Source organism: Semicossyphus pulcher, unplaced genomic scaffold (genome assembly GCF_022749685.1).
Source record: "Semicossyphus pulcher isolate SPU_LCO1_2020_fin unplaced genomic scaffold, fSemPul1.0.p SCAF_8, whole genome shotgun sequence".
Lineage (NCBI taxonomy): Eukaryota > Metazoa > Chordata > Actinopteri > Labriformes > Labridae > Semicossyphus > Semicossyphus pulcher.
This window is the reverse complement of record NW_027211759.1, coordinates 6,235,544-6,252,770: the sequence shown is the minus strand read 5'-3', so window position 1 is coordinate 6,252,770 and position 17,227 is coordinate 6,235,544.

Below are 17,227 nucleotides of genomic sequence, written 5' to 3'. Positions count from 1 at the left end.
CGGGTCATCACTTTACACTTTAGATTGATGGTGAGGGCTTGGTTGTGGTTTAGGTTCACATGAGAAAACATGACAAGGATAAGGAAGGTTGAACGTCATAATAATGAAGCATTACGCTTATGTGGTATGGATTTATAATTTATAGCTTAACTGCACATGAGAACATTTCTGCAGAGTTTTCTCTGCAGGGTTGCTCAGCCTTAGAGATAAGGTAAGGAGCTCAGGCATCCGGATGGATCTTGGAGAATAGAGCCGCTACGCCTTCACATCAAAAGGAGCCAGAGGTGTTTCGGGCATCTCATTAGGATGCCTCCTGGGCGCCTCCCTGTGGAGGGATTATATATCCCACCTGGACTGGGAACGCCTCGGGATCCCACAGGGGGAGCTGGTAAATGTTGCTATGGAGAGGGACGTCTGGGTTAACTTGCTTAGCCTGCTGCCACCGTGACCCGACCCCGGATAAATGGAGGAAAATGTTTGGATGGATGGATGGAGGGATGGAGGGATGGATGGAGGCATGGACATCAGAAAATCAAGATTAAAAGGCAAAGAAAATAAAGGTTCGTCAATCCAACCAGTTGTGCTGGAATGGTCTCTTATTATAACATATCTGTTTTGACTATTGACCAAAGTAAAATCAAAACTAAATCTAACTAAGCCTTTCTACCTTCTTGGTACAAACAGAACCAACCAACTTATTGTAATTGTAAAGTGGTATTTTTAGGGGTTGACATTTCCACAACATTCAAATCACATTAGACCTACAAAGAAAAAGGTCTGGGACGACTAAATTATCTTAAACATTTGCTTACAGGACTGTGGTCCTTCTTTAAAATGTAAAGCAGGAAGCCTCACGTCACATTTGTTCCAAGAACGCTCATGAAGAATTCATACTTTCTGTCCACTCTTTGCTCCAAGCTGTGACTCCAGGATGGAGAACCGTGTTATGACTAAATATGTTTTCATGACTTCATAGAAGCAGATGTAAGATTTCAGAATGAGCCAACACGAAGGAATAATTGATGAGCTTGTGCTGGGCTCTGCTTAATTTTTTATTTCATTTCCTTGTTTGTACAAAGGCTTCAGTTTGCCTGTGTAGTGTGTGTTAGCTGGGTTAGGGTTAGCTGGTAGGGGTTTTAGACTCAGCTAACACAGGGTCTGTCTCCACAGGCCTCATTCATTAAAGCATGCATACAAAGAGCTCCTTATATGGGCGTCAAAACCACCAGTGGCCACAAGAAATGTAGTGTTTGTCACATGTATGTAAATCGTATTTACGATAACTTCCACACATTTTAAACGGCTGTTCATCAGCACAACAAGGCTCATTTACTAATAGAAACACCCCAACTCATCATGGTACAAAACCTCAATTCAATCAGGAGACACAAGTAAATGAAGTGAGGAAGAACATTTATTTTACAGTGATGATGCGGTAATGGATCACGGTCAGAAGTCTTTGGCCCTTGGACTCTACGCGGAGACATGGTGATCGAAGGGTGTCGGCCCTGAGCAGCAGCAGGTGGTGGAGGTGTTGGCTTAAGATGTCATCTTATGAAGCTGATGATGAAGACTGGGCAGTGATTAGGAGGTGGAGGGTTGCGCATAAGGATGGGTAACTGCATTATTAACTCTGGTTTTCAGTAAATGGACTGTTTACAAAGAGCTTTTTTAGTCTTCTGACCACATGTCACACTCACCCATTCACACACTGATGGCAAACTGATCTCCAATCAGATCTATGCCCATTCATACCCGGTGGCTACGCCTTAGGAAGCAATTCGGGCTTCAGTGTCTTGCCCAAGGACACTTATGTGTGTGAGCATATGCTGTTAACTCCGCCCCTTTTATGTGAATGCGTTCATATAATCCCTGGATGGACTTACAGAGTTGATAGCCTGCTTAGCAAGATCTCCTCTGTTAGGGTTCCTGAAGCCAGATCATCAAAAGATACCCTACAGGCCTCTGGATGACTACATCACTACTCTGCAAGATGGGTAACAACAGTCAGTGAGAAACGCTAACCAGCATCATACTATTGACAGAAAATGAATAGGTGCACTTTGACCTTTTTCAGACTTGTTAAGCATTCGGCTTTGGTTTCTTTTCTTACTGCCATGCATCACTACAGCAGGTTGTAGTCAGCCTGCTTCCCTGTGAGTTAACATGAGGTCATACGAGATCACATGTGTTTCTTCTTATGTGAGTGATGCAGACGGATTTTTAAATTGGTTAGGATTTTTTAAAAAAACGTAGTCTGAACCAGAGCAATGAAAATGTATAAGATCCCATTTCATCTATGCAGAGAAGAACACCTTACAAGACAAGTAATGACAAGTGATGATGGAGGAAAAGAAAGGGTTTGGCTACCCTCAGGGAGTCCGGCTCTAACCCTTAAAAAAAAATGTACCAGCGTGACGAACCTGTGATATCTCAGTTGCTCGAGATGAGTCGCTGTTCTGGCAGACTCTCACACGTTGCTGTAAGCCAGGAGCAGCTGCACTTTATCAGGAGGTTTATTTTTGTACATAAAACAATAAATCTGAAACAAAACAAATATTAACAAATGGATTTGGATGGAGAGAATTAAAAAGGTAGGCATCTGTCCAACATGCTGAGTGTACTGAACAGAATTCCTCTCGGCGCCTGTCACTTCACCTACATATGTGATTTTTAGTGAGAGGTCATGAAATGAGTGGGCGGATATGGTGTAAGTGCTGCGACTTCAGTGTGTGTAACTGTGGTCAACCATATACCATGAATTAGAACCTGTCTGTCAAGGGATGTGAAAAACTGAAGATGGGAATGTACTGATGGGAAGTAAACTTTACAGTTCAGTACAAACTCAACCAGAGTTTAACCAATTATGAATCCAAACCGTCTCATCATCTAATATACAGCATTTGGTCATCCAATGAAGATTCAACACGTGCCATCATCGGATCAAAATGTGTTCGTTTTATGACCAAATAGCCCCTACTTCCTTCAGCTTGTACTTTGTGTACTTTGTGTTAGCGTACAAACAAACTAGCACAGCATGCTAAGGATGCCCTGCAAATTTCCAAATTGATGTTAATAGGGCAGGCAAGAGTAGAAGGTTAACATATATACTGTTTCCATGAAGGGGTGTAGTTGGTCTGCAACAATGGCAGGACCCAAGGTTTCCCAGCAGAACATTGCCCAAAGCATCACACTGCCTCCACCCGCTTGCCTTCTTCCCATAGTGTATCCCTTGTGCCATGTCTTCCCCAGGTAACCGACGCACACAAACCCGGCCATCTACCTGATGTAAAAGAAAACGTGATTCATCAGACCAGGAGGCCTTCTTCCATCGCGCCGTGGTCCAGTTCTGATGCTCGCAGGCCCATTGTAGGCGCTGTCGGCAGTGCACAGGGATCAGCATGAGCACCCTGACCGGTCTGCGGCTAAGCAGTTACATATGCAACAAACTGGGATGCACTGTGGGATGCACACCTTTCTATCAGAACCAGCATCAATTTTTATTAGTAGTTTGAGCTACAGTTGCTCTTCTGTTGGATCGGACCGCACAGGCCAGCCTTCACACCCCACGCACATCAATGAGCCTTGGCTGCCTATGACCCAGGTCACCAGTTTTCCTTTCTTGGACTGCTTTTGGTAGGTACTAACCACTGCAGACCGGGAACACGCCACAAGAGCTGCAGCTTTGGAGATGCAGCCAGATCTGACCCAGTCGTCTGGCCATCACAATCTGGCCCTTGTCAAAGTTGCTAACTTCCTTGCACTGTCCCCTGGGAAGACTGGATTGAGGAGGCCAATGAGTGCAAAAGGGCCAAATATGCAGAGCTTGAAGCAGGACGCTGAGCAAAGGCTGGAGAGCCCGCTGTGAGCCTGTTGAAGTGTGCTAGGGCTTCACTGGTTGCTCACTCCAGCCTACACTTTAACTCCTGGGAGTGAAAGGACTGCAGTGCAGAAGAGCCACAAAAAACATCCTGGAGGCCATAGAAAGGGGCTCGCGGTGGCTGTGGATCCAGAGGGGAGCTCCATGGATAAGTGCGCCACTTGGACACAAGTTGGGGACAGATCAACCCTGGCTGGGTCGTCTGGGTGAGGGTGTCTGATGATCTAGGACCCAAAACACCCAATGACCCCGGGACTCATGACTGAGGATGTCTCCAAGTAGCACCAGCAGGTGTATATGTAGAACTAGTGGGTAAAGAATATACTACAACAAAGAGTAGAGAAAAAAAGTGAAATATTTCAGTTACAATTAGTAAACTAGAGAGACAGGCCAGCACATGAAATCTTATAAAAGTCTTAAATCTCTTACAAAGTACTTGATGAAGTCGTATCTTTATGCTACAGATAATATTGACCGAAGCAATTCCTTTAAATTTACAGGAAGCCTGCAGCCTGCGCCAGCAGCACATGAGGGCTAAAGACAAACACCTCGTCCCTTCAGAACACTGCAGAGCGGGAGACGAACCACATCAAAGCATTCTGCATCCAGCTCTGATTCCTGATGCTGGTAAACAGGACCGGCCTGAGCCAGGGGCCTGCATCATGTGTGGACCCACACCTGGCTGCCATGTTTACCAGGCGGTCTACATGCAGAGTGACACAGTGCTGCTCTTACATGGTTCAGTAAAATTATGGCATTTCCCATAATAGAAAAACTTTTAGCATCAGAAGTGATCAAAGCTTCTGTAAAGTTCTGGGAAATGAATTTCTGTTGCGCATGAACATTAGAAACATTAGATGAGGTTTCCAAACATGGTGGTCCACTCAGTCTGATGAAAGTTACTCACTCAGCACATATTACAAAGCTTTCTACTTTGAGCTCTTAACACCTGCTTCTTTCTCTGGATCTGCTTGGCTGCGTGCACTCACACATGGTTGATTACTGATCTTGGTAGCTTTTGTAGCTGTTAAAGAATATTGTACAATATAGTGTCTTCACTGTGAGGTTTCTGCATTAGTGTGGGAGCTACTTGTATACGTGATCAGTTACTTTTAGGTCCTTGTTGCAGACCTACTGTATGTTACAGTAGAAAGAAATCCTGCAGGAGCAATCCATCCAATATCCATACCGTCTCAGCGGTCATTGGGCGAGAGGCGGGGTACACCCTGGACTGATCACCAGTCAATCACACTGCTGACACATAGAGACAGACAACCTTTCACGCTCACACTCACACCTACTGGCATTTTCGTGTCACCAATGAACGGGGAGAACATGCACACTCCACACAGAAAGGCTTCCTACGCCTTTAGCTACAATTTGGTAGCAAGACAAAAAGGTCTTCTAAAAAAGTAACTGCTTTGAGCTTGGGTTTGGTTTGGGTCTGGGAATTTACAAGTGCATATGGTCTGGTTTTTTGCAAGTGCACACAGCCTGCACAGATGGAACCCCTTTTTTGGGGAGCAAATAATTATTACATATGATCTAGGTCTTTGTTTCATGTCTTTGCACACGTATTTCTTTGCTTTTCTAACTTAAGGATAATGAGAAACATCACTTATATAATTATATATTTAGATTTTTGATTATGTTCGCAGTTTGCCGACCTCCATCCTCGGTCTCTGACGCATCATCTGGTGTTTCCCATGTTTCCCTTAGACAGGCAACAAAATAAAATGCATGTTACCTGGAATAAACTTCGAGTTTGAATAATATAGGAAACATTTAGAAAGATGTAAGAACACAGCTATATAATATAAATATATAACTGGGTCTTGACAACATTTTGATGCTGATTTTTTGCACATGAAACCTTTAAAGTGAATTCCAGGGGAACTAAAGACAGAACTCCACTTTTGCTGCATGAATTTTTAAAGGACTCCCATTCATGAGCGAAGAGATTCCCCCGCATCACTCTATAAAGGGTAAGAGAAACGCAAGCAGAGAGGGAGTTTGACGGTAGGAGGTGTCTGATTCACCCACTCCCATAGGCTATTTATTTTGGTTGGATGGAGCAGAGAAATCCAAGAGGGAAGTTGGGCCGGCTCTGCAGGATGACGTAAAAGGGAAGTCTCTGTTTGGGAGGGTAGAGGAGTGGGCGACACAGACACAAGTAGGCCATCGTCAGAGGGAAACCTCAAGATAAAATACTGCACCGGAAACCTGACAGTACAGCACATTTAAGGTTTTACTGGAACTGATGCGGACTGTGTTGATTTTTCTGCTCCCAGTGTTTATTTATTAATTGTTATTTACATTTTTTTGATTGATTCTGCATGCAGTAATGAAATTAAAACGCTTTGCCTTCAGACATTTGCCCTACTTTTGTAACACACTAAATACTGTATGCGAACGCACAAAGAGATAACTAACTTTATTTACTGGCGTGTAATGGCCCATTTCTAAATGGGTCTTCATGGTGTACTTCCTGTTGATGTGGGACAGGGACTGAACTCAGTGAACTGACGGACACAGTTTGTTGCACACACACTCATTCCCTCTACTACAGTGTGTCAGTTTTATTGATTTTCTTACTTGTTCTTGTGTGAAACTTATTTTAGTAAATGAGCACCGAAAATGTATGTGTTATGCTAACGTGGCTAACATAGCATCGAGTCCTATAGAGACCTATAAAGGTCTTGCTCCTTTTTTTTATCTCCACAACCTGTGACCTTTTTAAACTTTGAACCTTGTAGTCTTCAGCCCCAGCACACACACGTGACAACACAAATAGGTCTTATCAAGGTGTAACTTTTAGCGACAGATTCACTGTTCTGTTGATGTGGTGCAAATGGACACAGACTGCAAAGAAGGGAAGACAACAAAAGAGCAATGTCCAAAGAGAGCTACAAAAAAGTACCTTTAACATTTGATAATGTATAAATTTGAAAGTTTGACATTGAAGAATGTCGCCCAAAATGCAACTTCATCACCGACAGTTTGACTGAAGATCCAGGTGTGTAATGCTAATAGCAGCTAACATAGCATTGGCCTTCTAAGCAGCTGAGTTAGAGACCCAAGCAGACACAAGTGACGTCACTCGAAGCAATTCATCAGATGCACCAAAAGCTTTACTTACTGGGAGTTCCCTCCAACACACTCTGATCTGTAGAATTAACCGAGTTCTGCTTTAACAAACTAAACACCCACCGTTAAGTATTTTTAAAATGATGTAACAAGTATGCGTCCTTAGTTCGGTGTCAAGGACCACAGTTACATGATTTGTTGGTTTAACCGGCCCTGTGGCCCTTGATGTTCACATAATCAGTGGCTCTGACCTCGCCAAGAACATGTCAATAGCTTTTGGTGCCGTAGGGCCCACAATGAAAACTCTGTCACCTACATTCAGCTGAATGAAGCATAATGTGCCAGTTCGGCTTTAGACCTGCCAATGTTTACCTATGAGGTAACTGATGGTGTTAGTGTGTTTGCAGGACTGGTGTGTGTGGTGGGCACAGTGGGAGGCTTACAAAACGGGGTTTTTGTGGGCGCTCGCTGACGAGCAATAGGAAGGATTCTCAGACTGGGTTATGCAAGACGTTAGTCATCATGGCATGATTCATCTTTTGGTTCACTCTGTCTCTTGAATGTCTCTTTTTATTCTCTTGTTCCTCCCCCCCACTATTAAACTCCCTCTCTGTTACATATCCCCTTTCAGCGGGGGGGGACAGGAGGTGGCACAGAATGAGACACTGGCCTCTTTTACTTTTTACAGTAGGTGGAAACAAACATTCTAGGTCAGGCAAGAAGCATGGGAGTAAATAAGTTGGAAGGGTCCAAGTTTCAAGGAAACCATTAGCTTATTACGTAGGTAACATGTAAACCATATGACTACATCTGCCTTCATAATGTTACATCTTTAAATTGTTCATGTTTTTCCCTCTTGCACAATATTCCATTCCACATTGCTTTGATCTTTCAGGCCTCTGAATCGCCGCCCACGTCTCCAGTTTTCTCAATGACTCAAAGATCTTGTGTTGCCGTCAGGAATGGCTGCTTCCCCTGGTTGCAGAAAGAGAGCAATTTAGCACATTTGTGAGTGGGACTAAAGTTGATTACATTTATCAAGTTGTGTTTGTTACTTTAACAGTTGAATCATTGTTCTAAAGTAGTTCTCATGATCTAACGTCGTTCCAGTCTTTGCATGCAATCAGGCTGCCTCTAATATTAGCTTGATGTGCAGTCTAGTAAGGACTAGAGGCGTGTTTATCATGAAGTGATAGCGGACACAAACTCTTATGAAGACTACACAGTTGCTGCCACGACCCCTCGATTTTTCTTCAACTATTCTTCAGGTCGGTCTCTGGATGAAAGTAAGCTAACGGTAGCTATGCTAAGAAGTTTACTAGCTTGTAAATGTTAGTCAGGCTAACCTATTAAAGGATTTCAACCTTAACCAAGTGATACTGTGTTGAAAATGACTGCAGTTGTTGCCAATGTTCTCTGCGTCTCTGGGGTAGAGCTCGGCAAAGCTTGACGCTGACGTAGCTGGTGCCCCGGAAAGCTAGGCCAAAACGAAGCGAAAAAGGCATCCTGATTATGAGTGCAGAGGACGTTATGGACGTGGATACTTAGCTGCGGGAAGTGTATGGTTGAAGAAAATCAGCAGAGCATGGCCAAAGCTGTAGCTGCTACACACACAATGCATTCTGGTATATGTAGGCAATGCTGGCAATGCTCTGCAGCAGGATAACTTAGCTCTAGTCATTATGGCACTCTGAAGACTGTTTTACTTCAATTGACTATATTAACAATCAATACTGATTGGGAATCCACATATAGTTTAGTGACAGTTCCCTTTAAAAGGGTGTTGTATGCAATCCTGGATAAAGTTGGATGATACCACCCTTCAGTTTTTCTTAAGAAGCTTCGCCCCCAGAAGTTCATGGACAAGCAATGCCAGGAAAACAACAAACGATTCTGCAGAATCCAGAGCGTCTGATGCCAAAGGGGCGAGTTAGCCTTAATAATGGGAAGCATTTTAACGCTGTCATGATGTTCCTCACGGGCAAAGATTGATTAGAGGGGGAGAGGCTGTTACCTGTTGCTAGTTCGCTGGAATCGTGTTGCGTGGCTCGCTCTTACACGCCTTGTTTCTCGCCCAGTGCTGTGTGCAAACCTCATATCATCATATAGAACAGACAGCTTGCTTCACCATGCATACCTCCTATTCTCTGCACCAAAAAAAGCAGATTTAACAAATAATTCAGATGTGTGGATGCAGGCTACAGCAGTTTCTCCACTGCCATGATAACATTCTCCTGCTTCTGTCCTTTCCATCTCTCTCTCTCTCTGCTTCTGAACAACCGTGCTCTCACTGAGGTGTCTGCAGCTGTTTGTGCACCGTTCCCACACGATCACAGAGTCTCTTCACATCTCACACAGTGTCAGTCATCCTGTGTGCCACGCCATCACGTGGATGCACACGTTCTCCTGCATCTCTTGCAAGAAGTCTGGTGCTGTGCCTTCATGCACTTGCACTGTGTGAAAAGTAAATTCCTTTGTGCTTTTTTTGCGCAGGACTACAGATCGGCACAGAGCTCACGCTATATTTTGTTTCAGTTAAAATGTATGCAGTTTTTTTTTCCCCCCGCGATGAAGCGCAGTGCACCACCATTACTCCGACATCATCCAGGCTGTATGCACCACTTCCCCCCTGCAGGTCTGTAACCATTGTGACATCACCAATCATCCTCATCATTCATAAGCCACACACTGATAGTGATGATAAGCAGGAAGACGATGGGGACGGGATTACTGCAGCTTTCTCCATTTTTCCTCCATGGGCACCCTCCTTCACCTGACCTCACCTCCTGCTGCCCCTCCCCCCTCCATCCCCTTTTTTTATCCCCTCTCACTCACTTACGTAACAGGGTGATCACAGCTATGCACCGGGCCGACGGCGATCTGAATGAAGAGGAAATTATGAATGAATAAGCAGCCATTCTTAATCTTGTCTCCCTCTCCTCGCTGCCTTCATATTCAGTCTCTCATCTTTCTGTTCATCTCCCTGTAACATTTATAGCTTCACTGTCTTCTGACATTTCCCCCTTTTTCTTCCTCCATTGCTTCCTTTTTCCTTTATTCCTTCCTCTGTCCTCTTCCTGTCTGTTTCCCCTCACAGTCAGCTCAGCCTTACATCAGCATGGGGGCTGTTGCCGTGCAGATTAAGTGCTGTAATCCTGAAGCGCGTGCATGAAATGAAGCGTGTGCTTGCGTGTGTGTGTACATGCACGATCGTCTGCAGAGGACCGGATGTTTCTTTTTTGCCTTATAACATGGCAACAGCAGTGTTTTATGACCGCAGCTCCCCCCTCCCTCCATCATCATCAGCAGCAGCAGCAGCACCGCCATCATTATCATCGCAGCTCCATCTTTCCAGTTTGGATGGGGGGGGAGGGGGCACAGCTGAGCCAATGGTGAGGTCATGGGATGTTTCAGCGCTCATTCAGGAAAAGCAGCAGCTGGATGAGAGAGGGAGAGGGAGAGGGGGAGAGGGGGAGGGAGGGAGAGAGAGCCTGAGCAGGAGGGGGAAAGCATGCCGTCATTAGAGGAAAAATCATTCAGAAAAACTGGATTTGACGGAGAGAGTGAGAGAGTGAATGAAAGAGGGAGAGGGAGGGAGGGATATAAAGATGGGTTTATAGCAGCAGCTAAGCTAGCATTAAGTCGGTGTAATAGCTTTGTGAACTCGCAGTTTCATGAATGAAGCAGATGTAGACGAAGGGAAGGTAACAGACAGACAGAGGAACACAAAGAACAAGGGAGGATGAAGATCAGAACATATACAAAAAGAAGCAATGAATTATAACAACACATTTCACAGCTAACGTACTGACCAACGCTACAAGACATGTTTAATCACGATGCTTTGATGGAGTGGACTGAAGAGGGAGAAAAATGCTGTGTTCGAAATGCCATACTAAACTAGCAGTACGTACTGTTGTGGCCTAAATGTATTATGCAGTATGACAAAAATACCCGGATGTCGTTCTGATTCAGAGAAAATCTCCAGTATGCATCAGACCAGTCTACCTCGCCTACTGTATCCCACAATGCAAAGCGCTGGAACGTCACAGCAGCAGTTGAAATGACGGACAAGAGCAGAAGGGGGCGCTATAGCTGAAGAAGCGGCAGTTATTGTTCTCTTCCGCCTGGCGTAGCATACTGCAAAATTTATTTGAAAAGCTCCTCCATTCTACAGACTACCGCCGAACGCAGTATGCAGTATATAGCATGCAGTATGTAGCATGCAGTATGTAGTATGTAGTATGGCATTTCGAACACAGCCAAACATTGAGAAAGCAAAACAACGAGTGAGAACATGTAGGAGAGAGGGCGTGATGACAGGCTTCTTCTCTCAACCTGATTTAAGAATACTGGATTGTTATAAGATACTTAACAAATCTCCACAGTGAAGTGAGCCGAAGTGAAACTTTCCTAATTACAACAACACAGAATGCTAAACACCCAGTGTTTAAAGGAAGTCTGATTTAAAAAATACATTTCTGGAAATAAATAAGAGACCTCATCAGCATCTCTCTCTACATGTCATGGTGCAGCCCAAACAAACATCGAACAAAGACGAGCTGCTACGTCACCCGGCAGCTCTGTGACAGACTGGTGGAGAGCACGCAGAGATGCATGAACACTGAAATTAAAAAACAGACTATTCCACCAGATATTGATTCTGAACTCTTCCTGAGTTAAAACATTAATATTCAGTTGTTGAAACATGAACATGGACTTGTTTTCTTTGCATTATATGAGCTCTGAAAAACATATTTTTTTGCATCTTAACTAGTCGTCATTTTGTGCAAATAAAAGACCTGAATGAGAATATTTGATTTGGAAGTATGGAGAAATGTTTACAATAAAACAAAAGTTCATTTTACACAAAAAAACCTATAAATAGAACCAGATAAAAATGATTTGCAGTGGTCTCTTAATGATCTCCAGAGCTGTATGCGATTAGCTTAATCCTGTTTGATAAAGGTTAAATAACATAAAAAAAAGCACATATTCCTGCTTTCAGCTGCATTTATGAGGCACAATTTCCTACAGGCCCGAGACTGCAGCTGTCTGAGCTGCAACAATAGAGGACCTGAAGACCTGGCATGAGACGTTCAATGTAAAAAGGCTGTCAAGATGAAGTTAGAGGACAGTCTCGGTGGATGTGATGGGTAGAGGGTTAAAAAAAACAGAACAATGACGTGCTGTATTTCACACACTGCCATGCTGCAGCTTTTGTAAGTAAATATTTTATTTCATGAAAATATTACAAATGCTAATGCCGAGTTTTAAAGTTGGTCTTGTTCGTAAACCAGGAGGACGTGTGAAGTTGTGCACTTCCTGCAACCTCGTCTCAGAATCAGTGTGGTTATTTGTGTGAGAGCCTGTTCTGTGCGGTTCACACCACGTTTTTTTCTTCAACATAAAATAAGGAAGAAATTACGCCACTCATGAATGTGGAAGCTTTTACATGTCTTAAAAAGGTGTCTAACAAGTGGCCTAACAAGATTTCGAAAGTTGTTGGGGCATTAAAAGTTAGTTTGAAGCTAAGTGGTGTTGAGACGTTGAGATTGAATTTTGCAGTTACATTAATTATAAAAGAGGTGTTTGTTTGTGAAGAGCAGCTTGCGGAACAAAACATGCGAGTATCACAACCTTTGGCTTTTCTCAGAGCTTGTTATCCATCCAAATCCTAATGAAATACAACTGCAACTGTTGACGACATCCATAGGCGGTAAATTAGGAAATGCTTGTGTGTGTGTATTATATCAACAAAAGAGCAGTGGGTCGGGGGACGTGCTGGACCAGAAAAGTTGAGGCCTCGTCCTGTTTTTCTGCTTCATTCAGCCTCGTTCATTAAACCCAGAGCAAGAAAAAGTTCGCTAAATGCCTGAAACATCAATGTAAACTGGGTCAGTAAAACTCAGTGAGGCCCGAGGCCATTAGTGCTGACCAGCGTTCACACACACGCACACATCATAGTAGGTCAGAGCAGAAGTCATGTGGGTGCGTGTGTGTCGGCGTTGGGGGTTAGATTGATTGTTCCATGGTCCATTTGATTGTTTGCGTCAGTATCGAGTTAGAAAGTGATGCAAGAGGAGAATGTGCTTCAAGATCAAACACCAGAAATCTGTTTGACTGGGAGTCAACGGAAAAATAAAACAGCCTGATTCATTAGAGGTAACATGTCAAGAGAAGCAAGTGAAAGTGTGTGAGTCCATGTTTTTCTGCCAAGTGTTTGTGATACGTGCGTGCGTGAAAAATCTGTCGACTAATGGACAAATTGTATCACACACATCCTCAATACTTACAGTCACACACAAACATGTAAGCACACACACACACACACACACACACACACACACACACACACACACACACACACACACACACACACACACACACACACACACACACACACACACACACACACACACACACACACACACACACACACACACACACACACACACACACACACACACACACACACACACACACACACACACACACACACTTCCTGTGACAGTGGAAAATAAGAGCACTGTTTACTGACACAAACACAAAGTCACACATACATGCCCCCATTTTTGCACATACAAGTGACGACCAAACACTTCCTCTCACACACATTCACTGAAAGCTGTGCCAACACACAGAACAGTCATTTCTTTATTTGAAAGGAGACTTTGCACATTAATAATAACCAGTGTTAATGTGCCTGAGAGGCTAATGTTCACATTCTCTTCGCCTGACGTTGTGAGGCATCCTTTAATATTACTCCATCATACACAACTAAAAACTTTTACATTACAGTCAAAAGCATAAACAATACAGATTAAATCAAATCATTAGCATGAAGTCCATTAATATGGTTAGCCAACCTGGGTTATACGCGAGGTGCTAATTAGCTTCATGCTACCCATGGTGTCAAATGCAAAGCATACACAGGCAAAATAGTGGACAGGTGAACTCAGCATTGTCTTATGAATCTATGCATATTTTAGTTAAGTGGATTTAATTTCCTGATTTTATTCACAATGTATTTGACCTACATCCATCCATCCTCTATCCAGGTTAGTCATGAGGGGGCAGGAGCCCATCCCAGCTGTCAGTGGGCGAGAGGCGGAGTACACTCTGAACTGGTGATGGGGCTGATACAGAGAGAGACAACCATTCATGTTCACATTCAGGCTATTTTAGAGACCCCAATGAACCTAACAGGCATGTCTTTGGATTGTGGGAGGAAGCCGGAGCATGCACAGGGAGAACATGCAAACTCCACACAGCAAGGCCTCCTACGTCCAAATTGGAATTCGATCCAGGAAGCTTCTAGCTGTGAGGTGACAGCGCTAACCACTGCACCACCATATAGTCTGCACTATAACTGAACGACTGCTAGTCTTATTTCTTTACACAGTGCCTGCACAATGGACACACCTAAATTCACAAGCGAAGTAACATTACAGCAGGTCTCAAGCCCAGTAAGGCAGAATCAGTGCATGGTTAACCCATCTTCAGTTCCACCAATATCTATAAAAGTGACCAAACATTTGCCCATTAATGTCCTGACTTTAAGCAAGGTGTTCAATGTCCTGACACATATCTGTAAAAGTGCGATAGCTGTTGTTTGTTCGTGGGTTAAAAGTGGTCTCTCTGTGTGTTTCTGAAGTTCTCACAGTCTTAAGTCATTTGGGTCACTGCTGCAGTCACTGCAGGTAAGGACAGAGTGATAGCCCACTTTTATGAATGGCTTAATTCTCCCAGGATCTACATGGTCTAAATCCAAAAGGTCTCAGTGTAGGATTACCTAAGATTATCTCACACTGCAGCAAGATGTAATGACCTCAAGGGGTTATTATTACCGCATATTAGGATTTACCATGTTTGTGCTGTGAATGCACCTTTGTAAACATTGCATGAATGGGGTGTATGTACTCAATGAAAGGGATTACAAGGGACTGAAACAAGCAGGCGATTTATGATACTCAATCTACTGGAGGAGCAGATGAGCGATTCCAGGAGTTTGGTGTTTTATTTGTAGGGGAAACATTTTCAAATCCTTTGCACTGCAGACACAAACAGGTGAAGCCAAATCAGTGACACCTGAGCAGAAGTCCAATCAGGCAAAATGTGGCAGAACACCTGCGAAGGTGCATCAAAACTAACGTGGAAATTTGTGGTTTGTGCACATTTTCGTATTCTGCTTCAGCACTTCTGTTCTCTCAACCTGGTGCCAAAGTGTTGCTGAACAATGTCTTGTAATCAGCAGTTTCTTTGTGTGTTCAGCCATTCAGGCAGTTTAGCAGAGGACTGTCACACCCTGGCTTAGGATATACCGCCATCTTGTGGACAAAATAATCTTAACTGTCTTAGAACCATAAAGCGATTTAATTTCACTGAATCCATTTAATTCAACATGGACACTGACCTTGGTACTAACACTTTTGCCTTCCTCCCCTCTCAAGACCCACTTACTGGTTAATAAGAGTGTCCCACTTCGAAGCAGGGTAGGCGTGCAGCGATGTCACCCTGTAAGAAGTGAATATGCTTAGTCTAAACCTGGATGGGATTGAAGGAAACTCTGGGCTGGGAAATATGAATGGTGTTTTGGATGAATGTTGGAGTTTGAGGAGCGATATAAGAGGCTGGGTGGAAACACTTGTCAAGGTTGGGAGTACAAGCAGCAGGGGAAGGACCCAAACACAGATGTAGGTAGACTGATGCAGGTCGACGATCTGATGTGCAAAAGATAGATTAAAGGCAAGGAGCTCAACAGATTCATGTGAATACAGCAAGAAAGGACATTGCAACAAGGAAGAACTTGTTCAGAGGAAGGAGGTGGTCTGGTATATATGGAGTGAGGCTGATGAGGGAAGTGGAGACAGGTGTGCAGGGAAGGTCAGGCCACTGCAGGACCGATTAGAAGTGGGAACAGGTGTGTAGTAGTTGAAAGGAGGGAAAGACAGCAGGTTAGTTATCGTGTGAGAATAACAAAAATTACACTGTATTAATAATCCGTATGGGTACACGAGACAACTTTAAGGTTCAAGGTTTTTATGCCAAGTGGATGTTTTGTCTATGATAAATTTATTGTTCATTATAAAGGCGGTAAGGACGACAAACAAAGTTGTGTAAAGTCATTGTCATTGAGAAATCACAAAACTGTTAATATCAATATTGAATTACTAAATCAATAGTCCAAACAGACGTCTCCACAGCTGCATACATAGGGTACACATTGGGAGTAAAAGCAATAAATATGATGCAACATAACTGTCTTTAGTGATGGACAAAGGTAGACCAAGTTACAATTGTGCTGTTCTCCTAAAAGGTTTCCTGCCACTTTAAAATAGTTATAACTTTGTTCCTTTATATTTCTTGTTTTATAAGTGTTATCTAATCCGCCTTAATAACTATTTTTATTATAAACCACACAAAATATGTTAACAGGTCATACCCCCATTGCATAACATGAGACTAACAGCTGACAAGCTAGCGGTAAAAATTACTATTACACAGAAAATGTTCTACAAAGCATGAAGTCTCAGGTCAAAACTAACATCCTATCAGCTCTTGGATCAGGCGACGTTCCCATCATGACAGGGGTCAATGGAATTAATTTCCACATGAACTGATCAACTTAGTCAACTAGTGTGTCACATACAGGAACAGTCAATGTCTTCATTACATCTATACAAAAAGACACATAAACATTACTGAATGACACACAATTTTACACAGTCATGTGGTCTCAGTGGTGGAAAACCTTGACATTGAACAAAGACACGCACAATAGTGTTGGGAATTACGTCTCTTTGAAGGGAGCCGGATCTTATGGTCATAAGATCTGAGGTGAGAGAGTGGTCAGACTCGCCAACATGCCTGCTTTATATTCTGTGTCAACACGCACACATGTTTAAAATTCTGCACTTTTATAATTTAAAAGGAAACAGCAAAATAATGTAGGAACAATTAATCAACGTAACTAATTTGCCAATCATTTATGATACGACTCTGTATGACTACAGAGAAGTCAACAAAGAACCAACAAACTTAGCGGAGGGTTGTGATGTTGCTCACCGTCAGCACTATGTTGTGGCGACATCAGTTGCAGTTGAAAAAAGCTGCCTTAAATTTTAGGCACATCCATAAAAAGAACGGCTCTCACCTCAACGACTCGGTTCCCCTCGTTCGCACCAAAGCGCCGTTCATAAGAATCGGATCGTTCGCAAACGTCTAGAGCACAACAAGTTCAATTGTTGTCATCTTGGC